The sequence below is a fragment of the Phasianus colchicus genome, chromosome 8 (assembly GCF_987193195.1).
Source record: "Phasianus colchicus chromosome 8, bPhaCol1.hap1.1, whole genome shotgun sequence".
Taxonomy (NCBI): domain Eukaryota; kingdom Metazoa; phylum Chordata; class Aves; order Galliformes; family Phasianidae; genus Phasianus; species Phasianus colchicus.
The window spans coordinates 30,429,078-30,455,323 of NC_143443.1; the positions used below are offsets into that span (position 1 = coordinate 30,429,078).

The 26,246-nt window shown below is 41.8% G+C and overlaps 3 long non-coding RNA genes across 3 annotated transcripts in view; all 3 read right to left on the reverse strand.

The window, feature by feature from the left end:
• LOC116231586 (uncharacterized) overlaps nt 1-22,867 on the reverse strand; it is a 42,157-nt gene extending 19,290 nt beyond the window's left edge. The window contains exons 1-2 of the long non-coding RNA XR_016468869.1: nt 22,709-22,867; nt 5,760-5,802 (exon numbers count right to left, since the gene is read on the reverse strand). This is a non-coding gene — a long non-coding RNA (uncharacterized LOC116231586). The remainder of the gene's footprint in view (nt 1-5,759; nt 5,803-22,708) is intronic.
• The window catches only part of LOC116231585 (uncharacterized), an 89,239-nt gene that overhangs the window by 56,357 nt on the left and 6,636 nt on the right, over nt 1-26,246 (reverse strand). The gene's annotated exons all lie outside the window — the stretch shown is intronic.
• Nucleotides 9,616-22,627, reverse strand: LOC149917109 (uncharacterized). The gene is made up of 3 exons (XR_016468868.1): nt 22,477-22,627; nt 13,379-13,505; nt 9,616-11,431 (listed from the first exon to the last, which is right to left on the reverse strand). It is a non-coding gene; the product is annotated as an uncharacterized LOC149917109 (long non-coding RNA).

Consider the following 26,246-nt stretch of genomic DNA (forward strand, 5'->3'; position numbering starts at 1 on the left):
ACAAATTTAGAAGTTTGAGAGTTGAAGCTAAACACTTCTCAGCAAATTTAATAGATTCACATTGCCAAATACTGAGAGATTCAGCTCAGATCTCCCTCACCTTCAAAAATGTACACATCAGGTATCGTGGTGTGTGATACCTGAGCATGTCCCTACAATCAAGGCATGTGCCAGGCTCTGCTGGAGAGAGTCCCAGCCATAGAACAGAGGAGAAGGATTGTGTCTTGTTGGAAGCATTGCAGGACCACCCAGGGCAGGCTTGGAGCCACACCACTCAGCTTCCTATACTTTCTGGGCTCATTCCCCCCAGTCCACACCTGTGAAGAGCACCAGGCACTCACTCCTACACCAACACCATCCACTGAGGGTTTTCCAAGTTCCTTTCAAATTTACAGACACTGTATAGGCATAGCAAAAGCATAAAACCAATCACGGCATTTTCTCACCCTCTTTCAAAAGCTCTTACAAACATCCATAAGTAGATGCAGCTGCTCAGTGGTCCCAAATGCTTAGGATAGACAGGAGCCCCAGCACACTAGCCTGTTTCAAAACCCCTGTCCACCTTTGTGGAGTACATTTTGATGATCTCAAGGACAGATGAAGGTAAAACTTCTAAAGGAAGACCAGTTGTTGGAAATCAAGTCTCTTGCTATATCAGAACTGTACCAAGACAAGCATTTCTTATGTGAGGTTTAGTGACTTCACTCTTCTAACTGCATTGCAAATCCATTCTGGATGAGTAGTCCTAAAATGTGATTAAGAGCTGGAGTCCTGAGATCACAGCCATACAGCAATGAAACCATGACCTACACACAAGGAACAGGAAGATGGACTAATCCCTATTGAAGGAGAAGTTGGCAAATAATGCTTGCAGCATGCTGAGCTAAGGTTGGAGGGAAGCTGAAGCAGCCATGCCAACAACATTAGCTGCTCCAAGGGCTGGGGAGGCACCCAACCAGCATGGACACTGAGAGATGGAGCTCTGAGTCCCACACCTGAATGAACACAACCTTAAGTCTCATTGCCAGGCACTAGAACATCTTTGTGGTATTGCTTCCCCCGTACACAAACCCTCACACAGACCAGGCACAATGTTAAGCTCTGGATGTCATAGCTCCAAAGTGGCTCTCAAGGGCTGCTTAATTGAGAAGCTGGTCCCAAGCCTCCCTTCAGACTTGTACTTTTTGTGTCTTCCAAATGCTAGAGAGGAGCTAAGGGCTCACACCAGATCTCAAGCATCTTCTGTGCAAAAGTTACACCATGAGATACTCTTCAAGGAGGTCATCACTCCTGTCAGACTCTTCCCCCATTCTCTCCCCATTTTCAAAGGCCTTGGCTTTTAATGTGTAAAGCTTTTGCCTTTGCGTAATCATTGGAAGAAAGGTGATGCAACCTGTGGGTGGAAGAGAGGTCAGAATAAAATCAGCCAAGCAACAGAAAACATCTCCATTCACCGCAGGTCTGCTGGCAGTCAGAGATTATAAGATGCAACTGGCAGGAAAAGTGTCATTGCACAATTAGTCAAAGCAGCAGTGTCTCCTTTAGAGGCATTCAGATTCCTGGGCATCCTACAGAGTCTCCAAATAAGTAATATTTGGTTGTGACAACTGCCTAGCATCCTTCTGAGCACTAAAAACAGAAAGCACTGACATCACAGAAAATATTACTGGCATAAGTCACTCATCAAATTAAGAATAACAAAAAATCCAAAAGCCCACACATTTGATTAAGAAAAACAACCTCATCACCATTAGCAATCACAAATGCTGCTTCCCTGGCAAGGCTCAAGCTACCTGGAAAATATTCATGTTCCCTTACTTCTACAGGAATCTCAACAAAAGAAATGCCATCCATCCCTCTTTCCTCTATATGCTCCATTCTTCTCCATATGGTGCTGCCTGATAGTAAACGAGAAATTAAAAACAGCAGCAGCAGCCTCTGCCCTCTTCTCCCCCCATCATCTTCTGCCAGCACTGACTATAAAAAAAATCCACTGGCCCAAGATGGGGACTGAACTGTTAACTGCTGAGCTCTGTGCATAGTTTTACCAAGCACTGGTTGTTCTGAATTACCTTCTCTTGAAGAAGAATCCTTGTGATAGACTGAACATCTCCATGTGTATTGTTTGTTTCTTTAAATTCAAAACATGGAAAAAAATAATAAAGAGAATCAGAAATTAAAAAACATTAAAAGCTTTGGCTCTAATGCAGGCAGCAGTAACTGTAACATTATATCCTAGTCCTTCCACATTTGCAGAGACAGTTTTTCTCTGAACTGTGAACTCCATTCATAACTTTCAGCTGCCTTTTCACTTTCCATCTTCAATCCCATCAAAGAAGTGAGCTTCAGCTCAGGTATTCAAGATGGGCCATTTGCAGTCAGTAAAGTTAAAAACATTGTAAAACAGGATCCAAATAATCTTATTACACTTTGGAGCAACTGAATCAAATACCTAAGAACTAGGGGAAGAAAACAGTAGGCACTGAGTTTTTATTTTTATTTTCTTCACCGCATCCATTGGAGGTGAGGGAGGGATAGATTACCACGTGGACTCACAGAAAGTCTTCCATCCCCATTGTGCATAGGGAGATACAGATGAAGAACAGGAGGTCACAGAGGAGTGGGTGCAGTGAATATGACAAATAACACATTGCCGTGTGTGAGCGTATGGTCTCTATGGATTAAGCTTGGTTCCTCACAGAACAGATAACCATGCCATTGTCATAGGCATCGCAGACTTCTGGCAAGATTTGGATGCTGAGAGTAATTAAGCTCTGTCACCAAGATGCAATAGCCAACAGCCTTGACCTTCACATGCAGTGCTTCAGGCAGTGCCAGTCTGCTCCAAGCAGCACACCCAGCCAAGCCAGCCCAGTCCTGCTCTTTCACATCTTCCAATGGAGACAGAGTCCACCCATAACAAAAATTTCCAGCAGAGGCTTCAAAAAGTTTTGGTTCCATTATTCCATCAATGTTCCCATGCACACCAGTGACCTGAAGCAGCAGCAGGACAGGAGGCTAGCACAAGGACACCTGCTGAGATTCAGGCTGCCTCCATGACAAAGTGTTTTTATTAAGAGTGTAAGTCATAGAATCCCTTAAAAAAATCCCTTGGCTTGCTCAAAAGACCTGGACAGATGAAGAAGCTGTAACATTTTCGTTTTTCATTCAATCTGTGGAAGAAAGCTTGCTCTGGACTTTAAAAAAAAAAAAACACTCATAACTTTGAAAACTACCTCAGACCTCATAACTGCCACATAAACAAAATGCATAGCCCAGGCTACAATTCACTTAGTGTATTCAGTCCAGCACAAGCCAAGTGCAAATGGATGCAGAAGCAGAAAAAATACCTCCTAAGCAGAGACAGCAGCTTCATCACTGAACAGAACTGGTGCAACACAAGAGATCAGTGCAGTAACAGCAGGTATTCCCCTAACAACAGGGGGAAGAACAGGATGCATGGAGCTTGACAACTGGAAGAAAAAATACATGGCAGGAAACTATGAATACCAGGGAGTAGTAGGGAGAAGGATTCCAGGAACATAAGCAAGAAGTGGCCTGAAACCTGCATTTGCCATGCCTCAAGATGCATGCCTTCAGCACTAAGGCAGATCACACCACAAAGAAATGCTTTCTTCCACTTCAGTAGGCAATATTACCTCCTTAAATCCCCCTCAGATGTCAGCACAGCCATCCACATTTATCAGGGTTGCCCTTTGCCGTACTCATGGAAGAGGCAGGAGCCCAGGCATGGTAGCAAGGCTCTTCCACCATGGTCAATGGGGTACACCATGCTCTACTCTCTGCAGATCTACCTGTCCTGCTCCCCAGCTAGCTCAGCTGATAGATTGCTCCTCTCATGCTGCAATACAAGGTGAGGCAAGGCTGGAGGGAAGGACAATCAGGAACTGCAGGGCAATTCCTTTTGGAGAAAGGTTTCCCACCTTAACAGGAATGTTTGGCATATGCCCATCAACCTAAGTTTTTGTGACATGCTAAAATTAAAGTGCTACAAGCAGAATATATTAAAAACTAACACAAGAAAAGGAGGGCAACCTTCCCCATTCACAGCTCCAGGACTACACACTCTGCTCACTGACAGCTTAGCTCCAAGCCAGCAGGCACTGGCAGATGTCCCCGGGGTATTCCCAAGCCTTTCAGGCTGCTCAGTCAAGTGAAGACACTGTGAGCCCCTGTCACTGATTTTGCTTCTCCGTTTGAAGGTGTCCATGCACTTGGGGCCCCTGTGCTAACATGGCACAGTTACAGGCAGAAGTTCTGAGGGAAGCTTAAGACCAGAATAAACAACTTATTATGGGTAATGAGTTTCTCATTCTTTTAACTGATGCAGTGCCAGTCACCAAAGTGCAAGGCTGTGAATCCCAGCATCAGCACAGGCATAACAGAAAGTGCTTTTCAAGGCCTATCTTAGGGCAGGATCACATTATATTCTATCATAAAGATTGTCCCAATGGCAGTTCAACAAGGCAGGGCTTGATTCACAGACCTTCTGCGTTACTGCTGCAGCTGAGGTCAACCACCACAAATAGAGCAGATAATTAGAAGGGAAGTTTGTGCTGTTGAGCAAACACATCAAGCAGAGAAAGATTTTTTTTGTTCTGAAAAGGTAGAGAAGCAGTGTTTACAGAACTACATGAACACCTTTGTATTGGTCAGAAAGCACATACACCAAAAAAAAAAAAAAGAGGGCCTTGCTCACAGTTGAAGCCTTACACACTGATAGTTCTGGTGTTTATATTCGTTGCTATTGCCATTTCAGGGCTTGAACACTGGGTAATCTATACCCCTGAAAGGCCAGAAGCATGACAGTGCAGGTGACTCTTTGCAGAGCTGTCCCTTTGTTTCCAAGGAGAATGAGACATCAGGAACAGCCCTTGAGGACTAACAGATTACATTCACTGCTGGCAAACACACAGACAAGTTCATTGCAGCGAACAGCTGAAAGCAACACATTTCACAATCTTGTTCTACAGCACAAGAAGAGAAGCATGGATATCTCCCACCTGGAAGAACCCAGGCGATGCTTGCACAGAGAGAGAAGTGTTTGCTTTAACACAGAAGCAAAATATTTTTTTCCCCTTCAGTTTGCGGATTTGCCAGCTTTCCATGTTAGCTTAATTTTCCTACTCCACCTTGTTCTCAGAAGCTGGCCACGGCCCCCTGTTTGAGAGGCACCTTTTTAGTCAAGGAGAAGGCAAACTGTTCACCTATATTTAAGAGACTGCACACGTGGACATCAGACAGTGTTCAGATGCTTCATAAGGCACACAATCTGCATGATTCATCTTATCAGTAGAGCAATGCAATGTCATTGACAAAATCCCTACACAAACAACCAGCTGGAAATAAGATTATGCCTCAAGGAGAAGAGACTGATTGCCTCAGTGATTTTACTGTACAATAAAAATAAAAGCCATCTTTGTCCACATATTTCTCTAATCCCTTTCTGAAACATTACTAAATATCACTGCATGACACAAGTGAGCTCTATACAAGTTAACAACACATCACAAAAGGAGGAGCTCAAGCACTGGTGTTAAGAAAGCTGAAGCCCTTTGGCTCACTAATGAAGCTGCAGATACCAGAGATATTTTTAGAATGCCCATAAACCTTGATATAATCCACAAGAAAAAGTTTCGTTATGACAGGAAGATATGGAATGTTACACCCCACACCCTAAAATATCTCCCAGTGCTATGAAAAACATCCATAGTGCCAGCACAAAAAGAAAGCCTTACCTGACATCAAGCAAAACTTAAATATTCCTCAGTGCTGTAATTCCTGAAACAAAAAGTTATTAGCAAATTTAAATTAATTCTGCTCCGGGCATTATGATACACTATCAGTTACTCCCTTACTTCCCCTGGGAAATATTCCTCTATTGCTGTCAGTCAACTGCTTGAATGGTTAGAGTTTACCAGGTGCATAACATATATTGATTTTTGATGAATTACATCCCTCTCTGGGCCATTATTGGTTTTGTTTTCAAACCTTATTTAATTGTTCACCTATTTTTTTCAGTGAAATAAATGCAAAGTGTTTATTCTCCAAAGGCTGTAAACAGAGATCTCGGGTCTAGTTTCTATGACAACCTCATTTGATACAGCAAACCTAGATTCTCTCTAATGACAGACATGAAGTTTAAATTGCACATTCTGCACAAACAGTGAACTGCTGACCTTTTATTGAAAAATGGAATACGGTGTGATTAGCATGATGTGCTATACGAAAGGGAAAACTGTGGAATAATGCCAATTATACTCTAATCATAACTACAGTGCTCATCTCGAGCAAAACGTCTGCCAGAACAAGTAGCTTTAAAAATCAGGATATACCAAGATACCATTTCCCAACGCTGCTAGATAGCAATGCTTTCATGTTAAATTGTTCTCAGATAACACATGCTGCTCCTGCTATTTGTCTCCAGTTGCACTTTTTTTTTTAAACATAGAAAAGAAGATGAGGTTATGTAGGAATACGGACAAAAAATTCCAGCTATGAGAACTATTTTTAAACCTCCTGAAGGCATCTTTTCCTCACGCTCGCAAATTCATTTGGAAGAGAGAGACAAAAGACATTGCTCTTTTTGTCAAGTGTTGTCTCCTGAAACCTGCATGTTTTCCTTGGAGGAGTATTTGCACATATGCCAGTGAATAAAGACCAGCTCATTGATTGAGACAGGGGAGGCTGCAGGAGATGTTCTGCTTTGCAAGAATGGAGGTGGAAAATCTCTTGCCTTCATACACTGCAAGTTTCAGTAGGATTTGCTTTTGTCAGCTCAAAGAAGTGTCTGCAGCAGTTTATAACATGAATACTTCGGAGAGCTGGGGGTGTGAGCTGAGGTTCCCCTTGGGGCTCAAAGAGCCACATGCTGCTGCAAGGGGGTGGCAGGCTGCTAAGTCTTTCTTTACTTGGCAGCATATTTTAACTTTAATTCCTTTAAGCATTCATGAAACAATAGGAAATGCTTCCGATTGCTGAGTGGGATTTCAGTTCACCTGTAATCAAAGTAATCAGTGAACACACTGGAGACAACCACTCAACCAAAACCATGAGTAACATCAAAATAGAGATTTAGGTGGCAGAACTGATGACCTAAGGAACAAGGAACAAAGCAGGGAGAGCCTTACTTCTGCAGTGCCCCAGAATAGCACCCAGTTGATCGTTATCTTCCCTCTTAGAATTGAAAGAAAAATTAAAGAGCCACTGGTGTGACAGTAGTGACAAGTAGGATCATAGAGTTGTTTGAGCTAGATGACCTTTAAAGGTCTCTTTTAATCCAACTCCCCAAATACAGGACATGGGATACTTTCACTCTGAGCTACTATCCCCACCACTTCTATTTCCTGCATATTGAGAGGTCTCTGCTTTTCAGAGTATTCCACTTGACAGTATTATATTTTTCCTCAATAAAGCATTGTCTTCCATTGCAGCAGCTGACAGGAAGGAATCCATGAATTTAAAAGACATTACTTGTATTCATGTGGAGGTACAACCCTGTGATTTGGTACGTATGATAGGAAACTACATGTTTGGTAGGGTGGCACACCCCAAACTTAGGTATTTTTAATCCCCACAAAATTGCCCTAACTTGTCCACTGTAGGAGAGGTTATAAACTCTGCTGCATCGTGTGAATGGCAATGAGCATTTGTAATGCCACTCAGGACTGGATTATGAGACAGATTGCATCAACCACATCTGCACAACTGTTCAGATGCTACCACAGATTTTATAAATCTTTACCGCTCAAAAAAAGTCAAGGTAAATATTGACAATAAAAACAGCAGCAGAAGCCAACATGTCTGATCAGTAACTTCACAAACACTCTCCCTACCTACTGGTAGGTCTAAACACAAATAAATTAGTGCTTTGAAAGACACTGTAAATTATAAGCCTATTCAAACAGACTTTCACCTCTAGCTTCTGTGTCAGACTAATACATTCCCTAGACACTTGTCTCTCCAGGTCAGAGGAAAGTAATTTCTTCAGTTCCCATCACAATATTTTTGGTTAAGACACTGATAAATGTTGGTACCCCCAGTTAATTCTTGTCCTCTGTTTCACATTTCCTTCAGGCACAGTTTGCATAGCTCTAGTCACTTGTACAAATATTTAAAACCAGCAAGACAAACCAAGCATAACAAATCCAGAAATAAAGCTACTCCCACAGAAGCTAATGTTTACCCAAGCTGGGATATGAAATATTCCACACCTCTCTCCTGGCAGCCTATTCTCTCTCTAAGGCAAGATCTGAGGACACTGGATAACAAGGATCAAAGAGCTGAAGCCCCTGACACTTCAGCACTTCCACCTTCAGTAGTGGACCTTCCTGGCCTGCTCTCTGGAAGAGATGCAGCTCCTGGAGGTGGAAGTCAGAGATGGACTTTAAGGTAACAGCGCCTGTGTCAGTCCCATACATTCATCCAGAAGTCAGCTGTCTGGTTACCATCAGTCTCACTCAGGAATGTGAGGGAGAGGGGGCATGATCCCCCAGCTTTTTGCATCACTCCATATCTGTAACAGCGCTAGGGTTTGGCTACCCTATCATAATGAGCGAAGATTTCAATCAGGCAAGAAAAATCAACCAAGAGATCACATTAAGTAATTTGTTCCTAAAGTAACAGCTAGCTGGTAATTGTAAGTGTTCTGACACAATCACCTTCCTAAAGTAAATACCTGCTACAAAAAGTAGACAGCTGAAACACCATTAGTTTGTAGGCGAACTTTTAGCCCCACAGCTCAGACAAGCATCTACCTATTTTTTTCCTGTGCAATGTAACCAGCTCTGTGAGATGCCAGACAGCTAAGAGAGCACTCCAGACTAGAAACAAAGATACTATTCACTGGAGACTGCCACAGTTATTGTTCCTACCTATGCACATCCCACCACTTCTGCAAGGCTGACAAAACAGTTGGAGATAGCTTTCTATTCCCAGCTGCTTAACAGTGCTGTCGATCAGTGATGCAGCTGGCATCAGGCAAGCAGCAGCAATCAAACAATGTGGCCCATTGCCACTGTGAAGACCAGAACAGAGTCTCAAACACATGCAAAACTCCAGCCTATATATACACCCATTCAGGGTACAGATGGTACTTGGATGTCCATGGGGGTCTGAAGTAGAACTGGAGAGCTGCAGGGTATTTATGTACACCACCACTCCACACATGACTGAATTTGCTGTACCGTTCACCTGAATTCAACATTCATTTGTGCTTCAGTCCAAAAGCAAACTAGATTTTTTTTTAAGTAATGAAATCAGGTTAATGCTTGTGACTGCAATATTTAAACATTATTTCAAATTTTCAAAGAAAAAGACATTCACAAAATAGACTTCTTCACAAGAACCCCTGCTTCTATTATTGGTCATTCCCTCCTTACCAGCTAAGGATTGTCAGGACCTTCAAAATGCATCATTACATTCTCTAGGAAGAGCATATTGGATCAAGAGAAGCAGGGAAACCATTCCCATTTATTGAGGAGATTTCTAATCCAGTCAATAGAAGCACGAGGATGAGATCTCAAAAAAAATTCTTTCAAAGTCAATTGCAGTAAACCTGTTCTCATCTCTCAGCAGAGTGATGAAATAAAATATTGTAAATTAGTGAATGTGAGCAAAGTGAGCAATGCCCAATGGGCGATGGTTTGCTGCTAGAGCGGCTTCCAGCTTTGTTGGATTCCTGCTATACTGAAAGGCTGTAACAGAACTTGAGAATTATATTATTAAATTGGTGGCTGTGAAAAATCAGGATGAGATTCAAGCTGCCAGATACGATAGGAATGTTAGGCAAAGGTGTCTGTAAACTTCTACTGACCCTGAACACCAAGCAGGTCAAGAGCTCTTTCATTAATACTAATACTTTTTGTATTGGAGCTTCACATGAAGAAATCCTGCTGACTGCTAGGGTCAAAGAGTTCACAAGATCTGTTGGCCACATCAGCAATACATTGATGATTGTTTCTCCTGTGACCCCATGGTTGATGAAAGGCCATTTGTAAGGGAATTGCTTTTCACACAGAAAGAAGTCTGATGAGGGTATAAAGCATCTGGAGTAGGACAGACTGCTTCTTTCATGATGCAGTAATGAACAAGGCCACCACCCTACTGAGACACAGCGTTTCTGTGCATCCCCAGGTTTCTTCTTCCTATTCTTGTAACTAAGTTTTCCCCTACAAGACACTTTTTCCAGTCCTGGTTGCTAAATGACTACCACTCCCCTATTCATGAACTCTGCATGTATTCCACTTGTAAATTAGACATTCTGAAGTCCAAATCAACATATAGCTATCTCTCAACTACTACACCTCCTAGATACCTTGCTTTTGGGGTCCCTGCCAACAAGGCTTCAGGAGGGATAAAAGATTCAGATGCACAGCAGTAGAGGCGTCACAGCCACAGGTAATGTGAAGAACAGGAGCATAAGAATTATAGAAGCAAGGTCTGGGGCAGACCTCAGGAGAACATCACCCTTAGGAAGCCCATGCAATTCAGCTACATTACTGGTGACAGATACCCCTCTGACCTATTCCAGAACTAGTCTATGGAACCCCTCCAAGAAGATAGGTCTGAGAAAACACTCTTCCCATCACTGTAATGAAAGATTGCAATATCTCTATTACTGTGCCTTCCCAGGATAATCCTTCACTTCATGCAAATTATGGTCTTCTGCAATAGCCTGGAGGCTCTCCTCCCTAGCAGATAGCACTCTGTTTATAAAGACCTTCACATTCTTGCATGTTTAACTTGTTAGTGAATAATGGTTTCATTACCTAGTAGGAGGAGCTTCATGTATTATGGGGGACTGCAGAATTATAGGGTTTTTAATCTTTTGCCCTTAGTTTAATTATCATAATAGTGCACAAGTATGTAGCTACAAGATTTTTTTTTAGAAGTAAGGCATGCAAATCTACAGAATCAGAGATCATAAGCAAGGAACAGTCATGCTGAGAACATTTCCCTTCATCACTTTAAAAAGGGCTTGCTGTGAGAAAAAGAATTTCACATAGTGAGAAATGTCAAGATATTCTTTTCATCCCTAAGTGTGAGGTAAGGCAGCACCTTCCTCAACAAGTGCCCTCAGTAGTTGCTATTCCTTGCAGAATCGCATGATACCAAACAAGGCAGAACAATAAGACAGGCTCAGGCTTTCCACCCCGCCAGTGATAAACAAAAGCATGGATTCTTCTGACAGAAGTTTGTCCATCTAGTCCTGGAAGGACACGCAGCAAAAGTTCTTTTTTAAAATGCATATTTCCACTGTTTTAGCTTTGTTGGCCATTGTTTCCCAGCACTAACACATCCAGTTAAAACTCCCAGCCTTGTCTTCAGCTTCCCACTCAGGCCAGGGAATGAGGCAACAGTTCACAGCCATACGAATGCTATTGTTAATGTTGCAACGGAGGACAGAACTCTGAAAGGCAACAGAGAAATAAACTTCAGGAATTTAAGGTCAACCTTCAACCACAGCTTTTTTTCCCCCCTATGGCCTCTCATGGGGGGGTTCCTTCCCCCACAGATCAAGTAGCAAAATTTTCTCTGCAAGTGTCTACTTCGGATGGCATAAATGAGGAAGGCACGTACCATATCTCTTGAGACATAGCAGTTACAGCTGGCAAAGTGCAAAAGCTCTTATTGAGCAGGGCTGCTGATGTAATCTAAGGTTGGCACAGAAAAAAAAGAAATGGGGAAAAAAAAAAAGGAAAAATAAAAGACTTCATATGCCCAAAAGCTTATCTGTCTCGTTCAGTTCTATGAGCTGGTCTAATAAGAGATCTCTTCTCACAGCTCTCACCACAGAAATGGGAGTCATTTATCAAGGACTTTTTCCTGAACTATCCTGACCTTTTCTGCTGACGCTTCTCCTTCACTGTGATTTTTGCATGTTTAGGTCACCAGATGTGTTATGAACACACCCCAAAAGAGGTTTCAGAGAGCCATTAGAATTTGTCAGCTAGATGTTACTACTGTATCTTACTGTACTACTGTACTTACCTCCAGCATGTATTTATATACAAAACTGACTACAGAGCTAAGTGGAGTTCTATTGATTTCAGTATTACCAGTACATACACTTGCAGCATACCCATTAAACTAAATTCATTAAATTATATCTATTTTTAAAGGGTGCTAAAAGCACCATTTGATGTGGTAATTATTGATATTGGTTTCCTATAGAAACAGCACTAAGGCTACCAGCTAATTTCACATGGAAAACAGCTGTCACATGGTAATGACATTAGAAGTCACTGCCTATGCTGATCTGTATTCAAAGCCATGCCATAGAGGTGAAAGGCCCTATAGCCAATTATTACTCCTTCGAGCCAGACAGTCCCCAAACACATGCAACATATGCAGATCCAGGTCTCCTTGTCTTTAATTAGATCTTGCCTACCCTCTGTAGCAACAGCAATAAACATGAGAAGGGCACATATTAGGATGCTGGAAAATAATGACAAATATTCTGACATTTTTTTGTCTGGCATGTTCCTCTTGCATCTGCTCATAGTACATGGGAAGGAAAACTCAGAGCAGGAGACAGTTACTGTCTGCAAGAGGTATGACTTCTGTGGAGCTATAAACAAATGGGATTCGGCACAGCATCTCCCATCTCCCTGCTGCTGCACTGACCATGTCACTGACAAACTAACAATGGCAATTATGAGTACACAAGGAATACAGGTTTACAGCCACAGTTTATCAGGAAAGAATTTTAAGATCATCACTGAAACAATTTGGTACTATGTGAGTGAATCTAATGAATCCTACCCAACTTTCAGTGATTATGAAGTTGTGCAAAAGCTAATACAGAGATCCAAAGAAAGGTATTTTAATAGCAAAATTTCATCTGGCTGCTGCAGATCCTAATACACAAGATTCCTATGCTCACTAATATCTATGCTTGCTCCCTGAAAGGTCCCACTTGCTCTGACCAAAGCCTTCCTGGTCCAGCTGGTACAAACTCCAGCTCTACTTCTGTTCCTATGGAGAAGCCTAGGTGACAAAGGTACCAGACATTTTCCCCACATCTTCCAGAAGCTTAAGCCAGCCATTTTGCAGTGGGAGGCACATTTCTTCTGAGTGACACTAAAGAGGTCTTCCTTTGCTTTATCATGAAAAAGTGATCTGACACATGAGTATACATGAATGGTGTGACCCACGACCTTCAAGCAGCCATAGTTGCAGGCCTTTCCCTCACTATGCAGGATCTCTCTTCCTGCAGTGCTTTTTCAGTAAGCCTCTTCTTGTTTCCCTCAGCCCTTCTCCCTCTTGTAGCCAGTTTCACATCCTATCAAACTGTGGGGAAAGGAGACCTTTCCATAATTTTGACCCTCAGTCAGATCAGCTGCTGCCCACTCACCAGCCTACTTAGCAGAGCACAGTTTCCAACATGGAATTGGTACAACGTGCTGAAGAGTGCAGCCAGGCAGTGGTCCACTACCCCAGCAAAGCAGCACCAAGCATCTACTTCCCATCCCCAGGAAGCTCTAGGAGAAATAGCACATCTAAGGTCAGCAAACAAGCAGCACAGATCAAACCAATACAATGAGTTATGCATAGTGACAATGAAGAAATCTATTTTATCTATAACATATCAACAACTGACTCAGTAACAGCTTAAAAGATATTTCTGAAATGTAAGGTTTGAAAATTAAGACAATGTCAAAAAAGGAAAGGAACCATATCATAAATAATCCCAGGTGCTACCAAAAGCTGCAATTCTGTTTTTTTTCAACTGCAGCTCAGAATTTATGAATGGCTTTTTCTGATTCTGCTGGTCTGCAAAAAGCTTCTTTAAACAAACAAATTCTAAGAATTTCCAAATCAATCCAATGAATTTCACTGTCGGTGAGTCAAGAATGACCAATACATGCATTAGGCAGAAGACTTCTGCATTTTCCCTCAGAAAAAAAATGGAATCGAGGAGATGTCAGAGCACAGAGCAACTAATGGAGCAAGAGGAGCAGGAGGGGAGGGTGTGACACCATGCCCTCCGAGCTACAGCTCAGACTAATGAATTATCTCTGCTTGGTTAAATCTCTGGCATTACTAATCAGACAAGAAGCATAAAATGGAAAGTTCATTAGCAAGATCATAAAGGAGTCATACTGACAAAGATCATTCGATTTACTAATAGGGAGGTCGATGGTAAGGATCAGGAAATTGCTTGAAGAAAAACAAGATAGGCCAAATGTTACTCAGTCCAAAAGAAACCTATACTGGGGTGGTATGCAATGTTCTGATTTTCATTTGGAATATAAGCAAGGAAATGTTCCCTTTGGCAGCAGATGAACTATACTTTCTTTAATCAGCACAGGACCAGCCTCAGGTGGGCTGGACAACTTCAGCTTCCCTACAGGTCTGGCTCACCTACCCCCAGCCACAGATAACATTTCAGCTCTCCCTTCCCATCACAAGATGGTCTCAGAAGCAAAATCTGCTAATTGTATCAAATTACATGTGATGGGTTTACAATATGGATCGCTGCCCTCTTGGGATTAGAAGATCACTGAAGTAATTTCAGCTCAGACTTCAGGATAATTCAGCATCCCCATTCCCAGGGGTTACTACATGTTCTGTCCCCATGGCACGACCACAGCCACTCTGTATGGTATGCAGGAATTTCCTTCAGGGGTAGGACAGAGAGGAGAGGTGGTGGTGGGATTTTCATCAGAATAATTTGGAAAGGGGGGAGGGTAGGGAAGAAAATTGTATTTTCTATATTTAGCCTGCTTTCCTACAGAAATAGAGAGTGATAAGGTTCTACATGCATCCTTCTCACACTGGCTTATTTCAATCACATCTGTGACAGAGAGAACAGCAGCAAAGGGTTTCCATACACATCTAACAAATCAGGAAGAAAGGAGGTGAGAAATGATTTCTGCCCCTCCAGGAGATGACACAATCTGAGCTGAATCATTAATTGACAACATAGAACTCTGACAGAAAGGCTACAAAAGAACTTGCATCTGCACCCTTGGGAGACCTTAGTAGCCCCCACAAAAGATAAAGTTCTTTGGAAGGAACATCAGGAATCACACAGGAAACAGAAGAACCCAGCTAAAAAAAAAAAAGTGTTTTCTGGTTCTCAGCAATGAGGCTGGCCAGAGGACATCTCATCTGTGCCCACACCCAACTCCTGCTGCAGTGAAACAGAGGTAGAGGAGCAAGCACAGTGCCAGATACTGCTCTCCTTACAGGACTGAGCTGTGCCAAGTTCCTCTTTTTCCTCAAAACACCCCAGCATCCTCCCTGCCCTATAGGCAACTGTCACACGATACACATCAGGAAGGATGTATTAAATAAAAGTGAATGGCTCCATGCAGCATGAATTTGTACAAGATCCATTTTGGAGATTGGTCCTTTATGTTTATCCGTGTAGAATCTAAATTGCACTGGGGAAAGGCATCCTGACCACAAAAGAGCCAGACAGTTTTACAGTTAGGACATAACACAATAACCATTTAGCCAGATTAAAGCATACTGAGAGCTGCATCAAATATTGTTTAGAGCACATAAGAACTGCTTTAATATTTAAATGTATCCCATGGCTGGGCTCTTTAGATTTGCTAGATTCACTAGGGCTGCACAGCTATTAGCTCCTACATTTCATCTTCAATTCCTCTTCACAGTAGGAGAAACATAAAAATGAGGGTCACTGCTTGGTCATTTCATTACCCCTGGCAGAGAAATGTGCTTTGCACAAATGAGGAAATATTTTAAATGTAGATTGTTGTAACGTTGGTGCAACAAAATAAAACCAGAGTTAAAAAATAATAACGGTCTTATAATGGTTATTTTGTAGAATAACATTAAAATAATACGCAGTGTAGCAGCAGTCCCCTTATCAAAGGGCTTGATGTATTTTATAGTTGTCATTTAAAAGGTCCATTAGCAAGAGTCCTGGAAACGTATGGCTCAAGGTCACAACCAAACCAAATGAGACTGAACAGTAATTCAAAAACATTAAACTGTTTATAGCTAGAAGTAAAATAAGCACTCGATACACAAGCACACACAAATCTTAGCAGCCAGTTCTTCTAAGAGCCTCCTTTTATTTTTTTGAAAACTGAAACTCAATGAAAGAAGCTGATAATCTACTTAAACACAAATGGTGAGATGTCACCTGGGAAACACGTGACTTCTTACCACAAACACAGATCTGGAGCCGAACACAGCACGAGCCCACAGCCAGAGGCATTGTGAGCCTAAGGAGGAGGTTCAGCACAGAAGGAATGAGAGCACAAGCATTACTCATTAAACATGATTTGTGATGTTAAAAACATCTTAATAACCCTTAGCTCTGCTTGTGCTACCTAAAGCACAGCATTTAATCCATATTCTAGGTATCTGAATGAAAGGGACTTGATTTTCAGTCACTGTCCTTTCTCCTCTCACCAGAGAAGTCAGTGCAAGGCTCATGCCTCCGCTTCACCAACAAAGATGAAAATATGTACTACTGCAATGACAGCATCTGAGAGAATCACTTCTGGCACTGAGTGAATAAAATTGAAATGAGAAAATGAGCATTATATACTGCAAGGAAATGCCTCCCCAGCTTGGTACAGTCATACAACTATACCAAAACTCTTTCCTAAGACTAACAAGGTCTGAAATCTTCCCCAGTGCAAGCGCTAGATCCTAAAGATAAACACAGGAAATCTTTTCCAGTCCTATTTCTCCTGTCTGAAAACCATTCTACCAAGCCTGGTTTAATATCTCTCACTTTCGTAAGTTTCGTAAAAATTTCAGAAATGGAAACAAGATTTTGGATTTTGTAACACAAATGCAATCAGAGAAACTGATTTTGGGGGAAAAAGTCATAAAGCATACTCACTGACACCTGTAAATGGAATTCAGCATGCAGGTAGCTTACACGTCTTGCTGACAGCATGTTTTATGGATAGCATAGTGATCTTCTGTTTCATTTCCTAGCTAAGTGTGGATGGAAGAGAAAGGGACATTGCAACAATTGTGCAAATGCTTTGCACCTGGCTGCGTTCAACAGAAGTTTGAATGCTGTGAGTGCCTGGAAAGCAGTGGCACACCTCTGTGAGCTCCAGTCATGACAGGAGCTGAATGCACATCCAACAAATTTAAGTTACACATGAGCAAAAATATCATTCTGTTAGCACTTAAGTTGCAATTCTGCAATAAGTAAATTGCAAAGCAACATAGCTTTGTCCAGTGACTCTCAGTTGGCCAAAAAGAGCTTAGAGATATGTAACACAGGCAGAAATGAAATGCCACACATCTTGATTTAGCTATGTTGAAAGCATTTCCTCTAATACAGCTTTGTAGTTTCCCACTGAAATCTTTCATCACCACAGCCCTCAGCTCCCACGTGTATGATCGCGTAGACACTACAGACAGACCCCTCCGCGTGGTGGGTCTCTTAACTGGGGCTCACATGTTCCACACACACAGGATATGATTCAAAAGTGACATAATTCACATTCATCCCAGTTTCCCAATAATCCCCTTTCATCACTCATGGAAATGCTTGGTCAATAAAACATAATAACATTATTGCAGTAAACTCATTTTCAAGTTAATGTCTGGCTCTGTACCCTCCCACCAGTTAGACTACCATGGCAAAACAAAGGTTCCAGTTTTGCCTGATCAAAGGGGGATAAAAGCAGAGTTGAGCTCGTGTACTAAGGGCTACTCAAAGCTGCAGCAGCAGCACCTCTTCCATTCTTTAGCCTTGATTTAGCTCAAAGCAGAGCCTGTGCAAGAAAAGACTGCACTTTCCTCCCTGCAGTTCCATGTTGGAGAGCAAGAAGATAATTCGGACTGCATACAAGGCACAAGCTGCTCCACTCCAGTGCCTGAGTTTACATTTAGGGTAATTTTTTCCCCACCAGACTCATCCCTTTCATTTTCCTAGATTTCATAGTGCCTAGAACACAAGCCACGGACCACAGCTGCCTTTCCCAGGCACACAAGTTGCATGGATATTTCAGATATTTCTCATCTATAAGACCAGGTCTCCATGTTCTTGAATAACATCTCTCAACACATACACTTGACAGGTAGCTTAGATGAAGCAAGCCTCGTCTGTCAAACGAGCTTCAAAAAGGGTGAAAGCAAAAATGCAGCTAGAAACCAAACACATTGCTAAACCTTGATAACACACTGTTTACCAACAGCAAACGAGATTAGGAAAAAAAAGATTTATGCAAATATTCTTAATTTAATAACTACAATCAGATATGGCTTTGTTTCTTCTGTGTAATTTGTGTAATACAAATAAAGTACTAGGACTCTTTTCCACTATGGGAAATGAGAATTATTAAACATTGCACTGAAAAGCAAAGGAATGTGTTTATTGACATGAAAAACAATCCTGCGGATACAAAAGCTTTTGTATGTTAATTGCATAATGTCAATGCAATTTAGAAAGTGGTTGCAGAAGGAAAGAATTCCTTTCCAAAACAGAAGTGGCTTTTCCTCATCTACCAGCTCAATTCAAGACTGCATCTTGAAAGTATTTATGGCTGTGTTCTCATCAGTGACACTGGGTCAGTACCCAAAAACATCCTCACTTCATAGTGATGTGGTTACTTGCTAGGAGGCATAAAGGAAGTGAAGGATTTCCTCCAGTTTTATTACTGAATGCTCAAAATGTTTCCTGGGGTAAACAACACCAGAGCCATCTGTATTTTTTATTTTTTTTTCCTCCATTTTGGAAACAAAAGGAGAACAGAGGTAACAACTAGTGAATGGAAAAATACAGGTCTAAAGCTATGTAATGAAAAAAAAAACATCTTCCTCTGAAAGAGGGAGGGGAACAACCACACACATCTTTCACTGATATATAAACTCAGCAGTGTTGGAAGCCTTTCAACACTGTCTCTCTGATCTTCTGTCCCACTGCATACAGAAGAGAAATATAGAATGTGATTCAGCTGCCTGCTTGTTAGAGAGGCTTCAGCAATCAGACTGGCAAATGAAGGACCTTCTTGAATCTTTAAGCACAGCCTGTTGATTTACTGCTCCAGAAAAAAAAAATAAACTTTCCTGCTCTCACAGACAGACAGTCGAATAAAACTTATCATGCGAGCATGAGCATATTTACCAAATGAAGTGGATACATTTATCCCAAACCTCTTCCATAAGGAGTGCAAACCCCTCTAGGCTCAGAGCAGTTATCCTCAGCATGAGTTGCACTAAGTCAGAGAAGACAACATGTTTTACAAGGACAAATGAGAGCAGAACACTGCACAGCATACCACAGGGTACTCCCTCACCAAGCACCACTTGGAGAGCCACTGCTTGTAAAATCTCAAGACACTTTCATTAATACATGTAATCCCTTGTCATGGTGTGGCTGCCAATCTCTCCTCCAGCATCCAACTATGAGGCACATCTAGTCATGCTCACAAGGATCTCTCCCTTCCTGAAGTCTCCCCTCAGGAGATGTTCCACAACTCTCCTAGGAGCATGACCATCTTCACCAGCTCTTCTCTAGAAAACCTAAACACAGCACTGGCAAGTGGGGGAGACTAAAATAATGAAGCAGAACAGGAAAAGGAAGAGAAAAAAGAAACCTAATGGCTGAGCAGAACAGTTTGCTGCACTGAAAAAATGCAGGAAATCTTACAGTTAAATGACTCATCTGTAAGTCAGGTCCTTTAATAAAAGCCTTATTACAGCTGTACAGCAAAGGACAAGGAATGGAGGTGATGCCTTGCAGTACTATGCAGGAAAACAATGCCCTTTGTAGCACCTCAGCACATGCTGAGGGGCTGTGTTTCTCTGCAGCACTGGTGGGACTGTTCGAAAGAGACCATGCACATCTGAGGGAGCTGCATGGTCTTAGAAGAGGCTGAAAGATCAGAGGCTAGGAAGAAAACTGCCACCAAAGTGGTTTAAAAGCTGGTGAGGAGGAACTGCTTCCAGTGAGAAATTGGATGGGCAGGATTTGTTAAGCTTATCAAAGAGAAGACCAAGGGTGACTTGATTACAGGGTATTAAGCACCTCTGCGGAGAGAAAATACCAGTTATAAAGGGCTCTTTAATCTAGCAGAGAAAGGCTTAACAAGAACCCATGGCTGAGAGCTAAAGCCAGACAACTTCAAACAGAAAACATGGCTCAGATTTTAAGTCAAGCAAACCAGCAGAGAGTGCAGCAGATCCCCCAAACCATCTTGAAAAATGCTACACAGCTGCCTCCATTCTTAGCAAGGGCCAGCACTGCTGACACCTTCCTCTCCACGTACAGCAGTGCGTGTAGTATATGCTTTGAAAGGGGGGAAGGATTCAGTGCCCCCTGTTTGCCCTGCAAACCAGCCCCTGGCTTCAGCTGTGCTCCTGTTAGCCATCCCAGTGAGATGTACGGAGCGAGAAACGCAGAACAGTAAAGATTCTAGGGAATAGGAAAACTGGGTTGCAACTATTTTACCAAAGAAGTCAAAGTCAGCATTCATCAAAGAAAATACAAACTTACAACAACAGCTTTTCACTGCAGAGCAAAATTCAAACATTACTCAAAAAAGACTTAAATACAAGTTCTTGGCTACCGTTTCATAAAACTTCTGGAATTTTAGTAATGTTTGGGATTCTTCCTCATGTTCAACTAATTATTCCTATTTCCTGTTTTCTTTGGAATCACTGTTCTGCATCGCTGGAATCTGAAATATTATTTCATGGGACATTATTGCATTTGTTCATACCACAAATTCAAGAGATGCTGGATTCCTTTTGCTCTACTGCTCCAACTTTGAAAAAGCATTTCCCATCTCCATCAAATATTAACACTCTTCCCCAAAATAAGTATGAAAGCTTCAAACTTGTATAAAAAGGCATAACCACTAAAACATTACCATCATTTAAAGTAAAAAATTTAAAAAAAATAACAGTGGCTTTCATTTTCAAATACAAAATAATGTTGTTGACAGCATTAAGAAGTCCTATTTTGTCACAGAGCCAGTTTCTGTTCAAAAAACAAGGATGAAAGATTATTTTTGTCAGTGTAGCTGCCTGCCTGATTCTGTGCTTCACTAATTCAATGAAAAAAAAATTATATGGCCAGTTTATACATTCATCTCCTTCACGTGAAAAGAAAATATTTGTACTGATGCAAATAATTGGGAAATCGCAAGGGGTTTTTTAATCTAAATTTGCTACAGATCAAGTGACCAGTTTAAGATCAGATAAAGAAATTCCTTTTATATTGGATATATATACATAAATAAAATATTTGTGTTGAGGAAATATGGCCTTTTGGTTTAGTGTTTTCATATCCACAACGGGATGAAGCCTCAGACAGTAGGGACATAAACATACTTCAGCTCTTCTGCATGTTCTTTCATACAGCATACTTGAATACAGATTTCCTGTAGGAAAACCCAGAGTTCTGCAAGTAAATGTCCATGGGAATTCCCTTTTTTAGGCACTTCCTTCTCCCTAGTCAGAGTCACACTGTAATCTGCAGATGAGCACATTATAGTCTTTGTCTCCTCCTCTTATTCAGGAAGGTTCTCCGCTTTCTTGCTGTTGAGTCCTTTTCTCCCTGCACCACTCCTATTCTTGTCGTTAATGGTTGATAAATAGCTAATGAGTGGAATGGCCATTAGGACCTCCCTTTCCATCTGGGCTGCATGCTATTTTACAGGCCCTGCTAGATCTTTATTAGATTTGGGTGCAGATTATTGATTTAGGTAGATGAGGTCGTTGTAACCTCATCTCGCAGAGAAAGGAAGCAGGGGAAACCAAATGTAATTCAGCTGTTATTTTCTGTACCAGTGCAAGCCAGTGGAGGGAAAAAAAAGTCAAAAATGAAACCAAAGGATGCCCATTAAAAATAATAATAACTGACCTTATACCAAAGGCAATGCTTCTATGGACACTCAAAAGCTGAGATAGGTATAGAGTTTGAGCTTTCTGCAGATAAGTACGACAGAATAGATAGTAGGCAATAGTAAAGAGATAACATTAATAGAATACCAGACTATTCCTAGGGCAAACTGACATCTATTTATAGAATCTGAGCTCTCTAAGACACGGCAGTGGCTTAAAAAAAGGACAACTTCTCTTAAGATATTTTTATTCCAGTTAAATGGCCGTATCAGCACCTACAGACCTAATACAGCCAAACTCAGACTGCATTAAGCACTTTCTAACATCCTATCAGAGACAACTTCAGTACTGAAAACTTCCAGAAAGTCTGATTTTTGGGGCCAGGCCCTCTAGAAGACTTCAGCACACTGAAGTCTTAGCACTTACAATTCCATAGCTGTAACCAAGAGCTCACACAGGTTCAAAATGAGACTGTATTAAACCCAGAAACCAGGAGAGACTTTAGAAAATAAGTAACTGCATTGACATTGTAACACAATGGAAACACAATAAAAAGCACAGCAATGACAGCAGAGTAGCAAAATCCTAGGCTACAGCAAGTGAGGACTTACCCAAATGCAACAGCCATAGAAACAAAGGAAAGAAGCTGCTTACCTTCAGAAAACCTCAAGTACACAGGGATCTCCAGCAAAATACCCTGACCTGCATTGCCAACCCTTAAATGAGGGCTGGGAAGGGGTGGATCCTGTATCCAGCCCTTTCAGTAACTCAGCTGCATTACATGCACCTGAGCTCCCCTGGGTTGGCCCAGGTGCTCAATCACTGCTTCAAGCTGTGACTTAGCATTTCCACTACAGATACATACAACAGTTGTGTACATTTTTACCTGAAGCTCAGTCCACATGCAGGAAGGCCTGAGCCAAGGTATACAGAACTGATAGGGCTGCTATGCTCCTCGTGACTCACTGCTGGCTACGTGCCTTCTGCTCTTCTTTTCCTAGGGCTATCTGGCTGGCTCTGCCCTTCCCAGCTCCATGATTCAGTCCATACCTGTAAACTCAAAACAGGTGTGATCCCAATCTAAGCACCTGCTTCTGAGCTAGAGGTGCCAAGCCTGGCTCACCATAACTTTGGGTATTCTGATCCAGCTTGCTGAGTCCTAAGAGAGCATCTTTCTTCCTTATCTGTTTTAGGGAATGTAACCTAAAGTGGCAAATTCCACTAGCAGCAGAGCATTCAGTCAAATCCACGAAGGACTTGTGTATCATGTGCCTAATCCTTGGGCATTTGGAGATTCTCAACCTAAAACCAAGCAAAGGAATATGAATTTTAAGACTGTTGGTAATATCCATGAGTTGTCATGTTGCACTAAGTTCCTTTCCCTTCACACGACACCCAACTGTTGTGGAACCCCAGAATCACTGAGCATGGGAGGAGGTTTGGGTTGCTTGAGCACACTGAACTCTAGATTTTGTTCAGCTTGTGACTGAGGCTGCACAAGTCACTCTGTCCTATTGACCTGATGAGTTTGGATACCCAGAAGGTTAACAGGAAGGCAGCAAGGCCCTCTCCACAGTGCCACAGCAATCACCAACAGGAAGACTTGGCAGCCCAGTAGTGACAGATCCAGACTCAATACAAAGTATTTAGTCCTTCATTTTACCTGATATGGCCAATGCCAGAATCAGTGTTTGCTTACATCATCTCCTCAGACAGCTGGCACTAAAAGCTCAGCTCATCAGTATTTGATAACAGTCACATAGATGCCTAGTTAAGAAGGTGGGAAAAGGTTGTCAAGGAAAAGGCTTTACATGTTTGACCAAGTAAAGTTCCTTCTTCAAGCTGCACTCCCTCATCCAAGCTTAAGCCTAGTTCTCTCTCATCAGACTTCACTGCTGCCACAGCCAGAATTTTCTTTTTGCCTCATTAACCATAGCAGTAGAGTGTTGCTTTTAGGCTTTGCTAACACTTCTTTCCTTCTCCCCATCCATAATGCTCCATCAGATATCATCATGCTCCAATGAGAAAATAATGAAGAAAAATGTGCATTCAACAGAGTTTGCTTAGACCACTCGCTTTGCTAGTTTCCATTCTGCTCTTTGTTAATTCCTGAAACATCTCTGCTAGGCAGCACTTACCTTGCAGCATGAAGTGAAAACAACAGTAAACACTACTCGTATTTGCTGTGGAAATACACTGTTCTCCTTCCCTACTTTGAGATGATACATATCAGGTAAAAGGACAAGGGATAATAGCTTTAAAATAAAAGAAGGCAGATTCAGATTAGGAGAAAATTCTCTACAGGGTGGACATGTACATGTACAGAGTTAAGGGCTTCTGTGCCACTTACCAGCAGCTGTGGCAGCTACAGAAAGATTCAAAGTCTATTACAACCTAAGTGCTTTGGAAGAGATACACCATATAGTTGCCCACCAATGCAGACAGCTTACCCCCTTTCCATCACCTTTTCAGCCAGAGACATCTTTGAATCACTGCTGCCAAGAAAGCAGTGACATTTTAAAGTAGCCATACACAGATTAACCAGAATTTATGTTGACTCCAAAGTAGTCAATACAAGCTGATCTTAAAGATTCAGATGCCCTAGACCCCATGCTGGCATTTATTCAGTAGCAAATGGAGAGAGATTAGTATCTCATGTTCTTCTTCCTTACTATGAGGTACCTCACTGGCTCACTGCTTGGCCCAGGTTCAAAACCAGTGTCATATGCCACATAGTTCTAAACTGTTCTTATGGCCACTGAGTCTGTGGATGCACTGCTGACTGTTGATCAAAATATCTTTTTTTCCTCAAGAGTTTCAAACTGGAGTAAATGAGAGGGATCACCTCACAGCAAGAACCAGTAGGTCCTCCCTAATTCAGAGATTGTGTTCCATATCCCTGTCCATCACCTTTAGACATCTTATCCTCCAATGCATAGATAGTTTTCAACTTGTGGCCCAAGGACACCTGGGAATCCTAGAATGATTCTGCAAAGGATAATTAAGTAACGTGAGTCTATTACTACTGGGCTTAAATTAGCTCTGTGGGGATCCACATGCTCGCAGAAAAACTTTTTAAATAAAAAATAAAGGGGTTTCTGTAGATAATTACAGCGCAAAGGAATTCTTTTTCTAAGATGGACAGAAGTCAGTAACAGAGACTTTTTGGCCCCAAGACCCTTTCCTGAAAACAGCACAACTTTCCTGGGGAGTGCTGGTACATGTGCAACTGAGCATCTGATGTTCCCAGCTATCTGAGCTGTCAGATCTTCAGCCTTTTACTACTGGATTTTGATCTTCACCAAAAACCAGACAGTAGAGTTTTGAGTCTGACTCTTAACTTGTACCTACACGAGAGAGCATGTCAACAGGGACAGGGATGGTAAGGTTCATCACAGCTGCAGATATACTTTTCAGGGACAAAGGAGTCCAGTTCTGACAAGCAGGCTGACATGGTGGAGATGGGAGGTCTCCAGGTGGTGTCACACAGGAGGCTGCAGAAGGCTGACACAATGCTCCTTCAGCTCATTAACTCTTTCATTTCTTGCTTACCTCACCCAACATCATATATGCATTATACACACCACTCCACCTCACCCACCCCTTCCCAATGGGTCTCAGGCTAAAAAGGTTCATATTTAACATTTCAGAAACTCCAAGCCCCATCCATGTTCTCCTGGAATGAGCTGCAGAACATATTTCCAAGCTCACTTGTACCCTACACACTTACCTAATACACTCCTGCAGCAATCCCACTGTCATTATTACTAGCAGATCAAACCTTAAAATATCTGTAAAGTTCTCTTGCAGTTCTCTTGCACTTGTGATCTGCAATGATGGGTGTAAGCAGCCCACCTGGCTGTTATAAAGCAGATATTGATGACAAGCCTTCAGTTCAGATTTACTGCTGTGTTTGTCCCACAGTCCTGGGAGCCCACATCTCTGCAACCCAAACTCCCACCTGAGGCAGGACCTGATCTCTGACAGGTGTTAGGACTTCTCCTCCCTGAGCTCCTGCACTGATGAATGTTCCACTGCTTCACCAGAAAGCCCTTTCTGTTTCCTTCTGTTGAATCCTGCAGAGCACACTCTATCTATCACCTATTTTACATGAAGGATCCCTATGTTAGAGTTGCTTTAGGAATCGAATCTCTTCATGTTTAGGTGCAGCAAACAATATTGTATAAATTTAAGTGTTTAATTAGGAAAAAGCAATACCTAAAACCATTAATTTTTCCTATACAAGCTCAAGCCAAAGGAAGGAAAACTAGACATCAAAAAGTCAGTGAATTGAAAAATAAACATGGGAAAAGTTCTTTCCTAAAAACAGTGCTCACAAAATTGAAAACACACTAGCTTGGAAACTGTAATACAATATTGCTCATCAAATGCAGCAACACACATTTGTTCTGAAGAGAAGACAC